We start from the raw sequence: 8,841 nt of genomic DNA, 5'->3' as shown, positions 1-8,841 counted from the left end.
CCGAATTTGGAGTTCACGAACTCTGAGTTCCAACAAAACCTGCTTCTTGAAACGGGCCCCTGGCCATGGAGTTCATCAGACCTTCACACGTTATCAGGTTTGATTGACAGATGACGGGTAGCCAATGGGAGCAGACTTCATCAATGGGTCCGTGAAGACCTTTTAACACCTACTTTACAATTCAACAATGTACCAATCATTGTCCTGCTGTTGTTTTCCTTAATGGAATGTACCGATGCAGCAGTTTGAAACAACAAGAGGAGCATGCTGTCGACATTTTTAGATGAGGATTTACTCTGTAGAAATAGATTTCACTCTGAGGTTATGTGCTTTGGACTTTTTTGTTTGTTTAACGTTCCTTTTTTCTTTTTTTCACTGTTTTGATTGTAGCTTATAAATGATAAGCTGTGTATCATACGGAATGGTACAGCTCCTCCATAAAATCACCAACCAAATTTCATCTTCACCGCACTTCTCAAGTTTGCAGCCTGAATTAGACGCAGACATCTCCTGTGAGGGGCGAGAAACAAACTTCAATGGATCTTGCCCTATTTTTAACCCTTCCACTCTCTTTGGGGTCCAGATGACTCCACCCACATACTGATATGTGATTCCTTCCATGACAAATGTAGACAAAGGTGGACAGGATTTTTTTGTCTGCCATGGACATTAGTGAAACTCAAAAATCAAAAAAAGTTCAGCACACTGTCTTGTGGGGTCTAGATGACCCCACTTTAATGTAAACAAACCAAGGAGAGCGGAAGGGTTACACAGAAATAAGATCCAGCTTTTTACTTCTTAAAAATGGTTATTTATTCTAAATACCACTGATCGCGCATCTCAGGTGATCAGACTGTAACGTGGCAGCGCATGTGAAGTCACAAGCTGCTACGGCGCACAGAGGAGGGGCGCGTGCAGCTCACTGCGGCGGCGTCACCCAAATGCTCCTTTTAGCTCGACAAAAAAGAATAAATGTAAATAAATACAAAATGAGCATTGACAGAATCAAATGTTGGAAGGGTTCTCCTTCAAGGGCTTGAACAATGAATTTACATTTCTCCCGAGGCGCTGTTATTAAAGTAGAATGCCGTTGTTTACATCCCGCGGTCTCACGGTAGAGGCGTGGAAAGAGGTGGGAACTCACAATAAGCTCACTCCAGATTGGCGACAGTACTTCCTATAGCAGCAGGAGCTTCAGTTCTGTTCAGAGCATTGATTGTATAAGAAAGAACAGGACTGAGCAAACCCCCTTCCTTCCGTGTTCCATATATATAGGAAGTATCACTGGGTTACAAGAATGCCAAAGTCCCATAGACTTACATTGAGAAACAGACAGTTATTTCTCAGTCATTTTATATTTCAGAATAATCATTCTTCCTCTGCTGCTTTCTGCGTATCATACGGAATGGTACAGCTCCTCCATAAAATCACCAACCAAAGTTTATTCTTCAGCGCACTTTTCAGGCTTGCAGCCTGAATTAGAGGCAGACGTCTGAGGAGCGCAAGACAATCGTGAATGGAACTTGTTGTATTTTTAAACAGAAAAAAGATCCAGCTGTTCACTTGTTAGGATGGTTATTTATTTTAAATACCCCTGAACACGCTTCTCACGTGCATCTAATCAGACTGTAACGTCGCAGCGCATGTGAAATGAGAAGATGCTGCTGCGCGTGAGGGGGGGTTGCGCGCCGCTCTGCAGCAGCGTCACCCAAATGCTCCTTTTAGCTCGACAGAGAGGAATAAATGTAAGTAAATAAAAAATGACCACTGACAGAATCAAATGTTGGAATGGTTCTCCCTCAAAGGCTTTAACAATGACTTGTACAATTCTCCGCCGTTCTTAAAGTGGAAGCTGTTTACATCCCATGGTCTCGTGGTAGAGGCGTGGAAAGTGGCGGACAGTTGCAATAAACTCACTCCAGATTGGTGACAGTACTTTCTGTAGATTCCATGACTCAGCTATGACTCACAGAGAGTCAGATGGGTTGCAGACGTTTGCAATATGGCGATAGCCGTTTCAGGAAGTGATGGTGAAGGCGGTGGCCTACTTTCATGAGGAGTGGAGGTAATGCATTTCCAATGGGGGACCTCATGGCTCGAGAAGTCCAGTATTTTTTACAGTCAATAGCTGTGCTACTGTTGCTGTGAGTGCCTCTACCACCCCTCATCCTCTGCTCAGCGCGAACACACGGCACAAACACAAATTAACCAATGGCGTGCAACATGAAGAGGAAAAAAAGTGAGTGAATTGTAATAAATTATACATTTTAAAAACTCCCAGAACTGCGGGAGTTTGTGTAATAGAAAATGTATTTGCTGTGCACCTCAGGGCATCTGTGTGATCCTGCATCTAAAAAAAAAAAAAATTGAGTGTGACCAATACATTGCCCTCAACTGCTCGTGTTGCCGCATAAAGCAGGGGTCGGCAACCTAGGGCACGCATCCCAGAGGTGGCACGCGGCGGTATGACAAAAATACGCACTTGATCTGTTGTCTGTATTTTTCATTTTTGAAAAGAGTGAGCATCTTTTTTTTACAAGGATCTTTGATCCCCCATCTCGTCCCAAGGAAATGGTCCATTCACGCAGCACTGACAACGCCCACCGTTACAAATCCTGCAGCTTCTTTTCATTTTTTTTTTAAATAAAACTTTATATTTGCACACAATGCACTTTACTCTCAGCGTCAGCCTTCATGACCTGGCGATTTAAATTAATGCGGAACCTAGGAAAAGCTATTTGACCTGCTGTTTGTGAATTACATTTTTTCAGATATTTTGAAAATGTTTTTTTTTTCTATTTATTTGCAATAAAGTTCACATTATAGTTAGAGGTGGTTGGATAGCTCAGTTGGCTGGTGTAGGACCTGGTTCAGTTTCCACGGCGGCAATGAGCAAAAATCCAGTGAGGGTCCTTATACATAATACAGGCCTTTTAGATCACAATTTAACATTCATCTCTAGAAAACTGACAAAGAAACGTCTGCAATGTATTTTTCAAAGCTCATCTGCTCAGACAATAACAGGAATTCAGAAAAAGGATGTGCCCAATTTTGAAAATGATTTGTGTAACATCAACTGGGATTCAGTCTTTCAAACTTGAATAAATGTTGCAATACACTCACGGATAGTATAGCACAAATTACTCAGGAATATACAACACCAATTAAATCAAGGAGCAGACGTCAGTCTATACCCTGAATTAATAATGACATATATCTACTGATGAAAAAAAGGGATCTTACACTTAAGAAATCAATTGCAACAAAACTTTACACTGATAATGCAATTTTTAAAAATCTTAGAAATAAAGTAGTAAGTGAAATTAGAAAAGCTAAAACTGCTTACTTGGCATGCATTTGATGGAAGAATCTGGTGGGAACAGCTTGTGTCTTTGGAAACGTATACATAGATTAACCAGACAAGAGGCTAATCAAGCCCATAAGGGTCCAACTAAACTAAATATTAATGGTAAGATGTGCACTGACCCTATAGAAATTGTCAAATCACCTAATATCTACTTTGTGGCATCAGTGGAACAAATAGCAGCATGTTTCAAGCCAGTGGAACCCACCAAAATACAACTGAGGTGCACAGCAAATACATTTTCTATTACACAAACTAATGAAATTCGCACTAAACAAATAATCAATTACCTAAAACATTCCAAGGCCAAAAATGTATTTGGATTAGACTCTGACATTATTAAAAAAAAACATAAAGACACACTAACACCTCCCATAAACCATTTGGTGAATCTGTCAATTACCAGTGGGGAAGTTCCTCAAAAATTAAAACAAGGTTTTATAAGTCCAATTTTCAAATCTGGAGACCCTGACCAACCCTGTAACTACAGACCAATTGCCATCCTTCCAAATAATTTCAAAGGTAATAGAAAAAAAAACATATCAACACAATTAATCAGTTATTTGGAGCAGAACAATAATTTACATCCTTAGCAGTCCGGTTGTAGACAAAAATGTTCACCTGAAATGGCTACCTGTTCCTTAACGTACTATCAAAAATTACTTGGACAGGGGGAATGTGGTTGCAGCAGTAATTTTGGATCTTAGAAAGGCCTTTGCTACTGTCAACCATGACATACTTCTGCATAAACTAAATAAGTACAATTTTCTCAACAAGGTCTCAGCTGGTTTACATCATATCTGGAGTCTAGGACACATAGTGTAAAGATCAATGGAACTAAATCAATTTCTCGTGAATATAAAATGGGGATTCCACAAGGTTCAATCCTGGGTCCACTGCTGTTCTGTCTTTACATCAATGAACTCTCAAACATTTGCACAGAGGTTGAGTGCCAGCTGTACGTTGATCTATTTCTCAGCAAAGACCTCAGAAAAGGCTGCAGAGCTGTTGAACAGGCAGATGGTCAGTGTCTCTTAGTGGTTTGAAGATAATTGTTTAGCATTAAAATGCTCCAAAACTGTTTCAATGTGCTTTTCTTTATGAACAAAACTCACAGATAACAAGAAGAACATTCAGGAACATTCAGGACAACATGCAGCTGCTTCAGTAAAGAAATCCAGGTAATGGTACACATGTTTGCTTTGAATCGTCCCTCAGTAACATCAGGTTTGTCATGATTAACAGCGGTCTTCATTTCAGTTTTCAGTTCTTCCTCATCAGGTCATCTGCTTTGATTTGTCACTCTTTTTTTCCTCCCATGTTTTTTTTTTTTTTTTGGTACATGTTTCAGTTTATTTATCAAATGTTTTAAGTTTCCGCCTCCAAGGTCGGTCTCCTGCACTTTAGGTCCTCCACCACCTATTCCAGACAGGTGGAGACAGAAGGAAGGGCGCTTCAAGACACTTGCAAAATTCAAGGAAGTTTCTATGTTCACCACCCAATCAGTTCCTCAGCGACGTCTCTGTGAGCTCAGGAGAAGCTGTTTCAATAGAGACCATACAGAGCAACTTGGTTTTTAACATCACAACTTTGTAGCAGTTTGACCACTCTTTTTTTTTTTTTTTTTTAAAGGTATCTAACTTTTGTTTTTCATAATAAAACTTCAGGGAAATATATTTTTTCACATTATTTGAACAAATAAGATCTGTTACTGACACCGTATGGAACACCTTGTATGTTTTGTTTTTTGCTATAACAAGGATGTCATTTAAAATGCTGTATATTGGTATAATACTGTTTTTACATGAACATTTTCAGTGAACTATTTACCTTTTTAAAAAATATTATGAAAGATGCCTCTCTAAATGTTAAATTTATTGTTTTTTCTAAATAAAAACATATATGTATCTGAACAAAACTGAAACATGGAGTCTGACCTCAAAGTCTGCAGTCTGCAGTCTGGACTCTTCAGAGAACCACACAGATGAAGAAATCCTGAATCCTGCAGCTTATTCCAGCTCAGGTCCAATTCTGTAAGATTGGAAGACGCATTTTTCTTCAGAGCTGAGCCCAGTGCTTCACAGCTAATCTCTGACAATCTGCAGCCAATCAACCTAAAATCAGACAGAAAAGTTTGTTAGGAAACATTGACGACAGCTGGAGTTTTAGGAACTTTTATTTTTCTACTTGTCCTGTCCAGCAATTGAGCAAACATGTAAGAGCTGAAGGCCTCTAGTGTTGGAGAGATTTTACAGAGAGATTTATTGATATTCAGACAAACAATGTGTATATATATATATATATATATATATATATATATATATATATATATATTAGGGCTGTCAGATTTGTTGCATTAATTACGCGTTAATTTGACATGTGCATGACGCAGACAATTTTTTTGACGCATTAATCTCGGATTTTCTCATACATGCCTTTCCATACCACGCGCAGGCGTCCTTAAGTCATCGCCCTCTAACTCACCGGCTGCTCTCACTAGATCACGGGCGGGTCTCCAACCACCAAGCTACTAGCTGGAACCGGCCCGGCGCCAGGACGCGGAGAGCTCCTGCACCCTAACCTGGCTCCGGTTCACGTCCAGTACCACTTCTGGTGGTACCGGCTCGCGTCTGGCACCGCGTCCCGAGAGCTGTGGACCCCTGACGTTCCGAACAGCAAGCACATCGGGGGACGTTTTAAATATAGTTTAAACAACGCCAGTTATTTGTTGATGAAAAGATCAATCTCAGCTTTGAGTGTGTGGGCCGTCCCTCTTACGCCGCGTGAAAATATGCAAAATATCCAAAAGTTTTGGAGGTTTAAGCGTGATCCAGCCCCAGCATAGCTGTCTGTCTGCCAGCATATTCATGGCGTGAGCTCCGCTGGACACGTCGCTGCATTGAGCTGCAGCCAGAGAATGCGGCGGCAGTAACAGACTGTCAAACTGTCCACAGTGTATCCCGCTTTTTTCAGTCTTTAATCTTTTAAAAAACAAAAGTTAATTGGAAATGATAAATCTCTATTTCATTCATTACTGCAGTTCAGCAGAGGAGGAAAAGATTTGGTCCTGACAAATAATGAACATGGAAGTGTTATGAATATTTTATTTTTGATGTTTTTTTTATTTTATTTTAGTGAACGATGACTGAAGTTTTGAATTTAAAATGCCCTTCCCTTGTACTTGGGCTTTTGTTTGGTATTTTATGTTACAATGGGCTGCACGGTGGCGCAGTGGTTAGCGCTCTTGCCTCACAGCAAGAAGGCCCCGGTTCGAATCCCGGCTGGGACCTTCCTGTGTGGAGTTTGCATGTTCTCCCCGTGCATGCGTGGGTTTTCACCGGGGACTCCGGCTTCCTCCCACCGTCCAAAAACATGCTTCATAGGTTAATTGGTGACTCTAAAATTGCCCCTAGGTGTGTCTGTGAGAGTGGATGTGTGTGTGATTGAGGCCCTGAGACAGACTGGCGACCTGTCCAGGGTGTACCCCGCCTTCGCCCATCAGTAGCTGGGATAGGCTCCGGCACCCCCGCGACACCGAAAGGGAAGAAGCGGTCTGGAAGATGGATGGATTTTATGTTACAGCCTTTTATTGTTAAGAAAGTTTATCTCAATATAATGTTACAAAATAAAGTATTTCTGATGAAAACTATTAATTTTGCCATTCTTGTTTTCATAATTAATGTAGAACTGCTAAATTCAACGAAGCACAAATTTTTTTTCTAAAAAAAAAGGCCACATATTAATTTGCGATCAATCGCGAGTTAACTATGGACTAAGCGATTATTCGCGATAAAAAATTTTAATCGCCTGACAGCTCTAATATATATATATATATATATATATATATATATATATATATATACATACACACACACTAACCAGGGTTCCCACACATTTCCTTACATTGAATTTAATACTTTTTAAGACCTTTTTAAGATTTTTAAAGAGTTTTTTAAGACCTTGCATATGAAAAATTAAGACTAATTCTCTGCCTAATTTCCAGCCCTGTGGACAAAGAAAAAACAAAATCCTTGTCAGTAACAGAGTAATGTAATCAATTACGGTTTAAATTTCATTATTTAAATTACACGTGACTACAGAAAACCCACATTCCTTTATTCCTCACATTTTGATGCAGTAAAACCATCGGTGACTAATAAACCAAATTTGTGTAAGCAGTTGGTCAAAGTAAGATTAAGAGACTATAAACAGACAAATTTGTGAAGGTATTCTGCAACTGGAAATATTCAAATATTCCAATGTACTGAAAACCAAACCAAATATTTAATCGGTTGTTTTACAGAAGAACTTGATAAATGCTGGGAATGTTCCTCCTCTCTCATTTTCTTCTCTTCTAATTTTAGCTTGTACATCTTTATCCTCAGATGTAATCTTCCTTGTGAACAATCTTTCCTGAAATGTTATTTTTTCAGAAACTTTTTCTAATAAAATTTAACTTATTTGCTGCATGTTTCACTTCTACCATTGCACTATTGTTTTATCTTGAACTAGAAATCCAAATTGTAATTAGAAACTGTATGAATCTTTCATTGTTTTCTTTTTTTGTCCCGTTGCAAAGTAAGCAGGAAACAAACGAATCAGCTTCCAACTTGCACAGAAATATGCCCATTTGACTGTGAATAAATTTAGTGTCCTTGAAGAAAAAAATTAAATGTACCTGCGCATGCGTATGTGTTTGTTTAGGGAAGAGACAGAATTACCGGTCAACGTTAGAGGAGAGAGACGTATATCCCATTTTGTAGTGATGATGAGACATTAAAACCACATGATGAGATAAAGTTTGTCTGGTTCACAGTTTTAACATTTTTAGCCTGTAGCTGATTTTAAATGAGAGTTAAAGCAGCAAATACCGAACACACAGCCATGTGTACCTCCAAAAGATCTCATACCTGTACACAGGGCTGTAGGTTAACTTTTTTGGTTACTAGCTGGGCTCGCCTAACATTCAAAGTCTACCAGCCAAATCTGGACTCTACCACCCAAACGTTTCTATGGAAATAATAATTTATGCATTTCCAAGCAAAACATTCTATTTATTTATTTTCAGTTAATGATGTTTTTGTCTCACAAGAAAAAATCCAAAAAGAAACCCACTACTGACTGAAAATCCTTTGTCCCAAAACAGCGAAGAAAAAGTTTATTGATGACCTACTTCATGCTCACAGATGTGATCAACTTTGCGCCTCACAGTCTGTTTTTCCAAGATATTTTTTAAATAATTGTTGATGTATTTTTTAAGGTAGTGTAATCCATTCAATTAAAAAAATAAGACTACCCATTTTTAATGCAATATGTTTCTATAAAGATAAAACTAGCAACAATAAAAAAAAAATAATTTAAAAGTAGTTTTTTTCAAGAATGTCATGCATAGAAAAAATATCTATAATGACTCACATCACTCCTCTGGGGGATCTCTTCCTCATGTGGGCATCCCTAAGGTTTTTTTTTTCCTGAAT

At 38.9% G+C, this 8,841-nt stretch overlaps 1 long non-coding RNA gene across 1 annotated transcript in view; it reads right to left on the bottom strand.

Annotated features, from left to right (window-relative positions):
- Window positions 1-8,841, bottom strand: part of LOC118598228 — a 13,469-nt gene that overhangs the window by 3,749 nt on the left and 879 nt on the right. The window contains exon 2 of the long non-coding RNA XR_004947342.1: window positions 5,302-5,478. This is a non-coding gene — a long non-coding RNA (uncharacterized LOC118598228). The remainder of the gene's footprint in view (window positions 1-5,301; window positions 5,479-8,841) is intronic.

The sequence above is a fragment of the Oryzias melastigma genome, unplaced genomic scaffold, assembly GCF_002922805.2.
Source record: "Oryzias melastigma strain HK-1 unplaced genomic scaffold, ASM292280v2 sc00216, whole genome shotgun sequence".
In the NCBI taxonomy this organism is placed as follows: domain Eukaryota; kingdom Metazoa; phylum Chordata; class Actinopteri; order Beloniformes; family Adrianichthyidae; genus Oryzias; species Oryzias melastigma.
The sequence above is the reverse complement of the archived record's forward strand: the minus strand, read 5'-3'. Positions and strand labels throughout refer to the sequence as shown.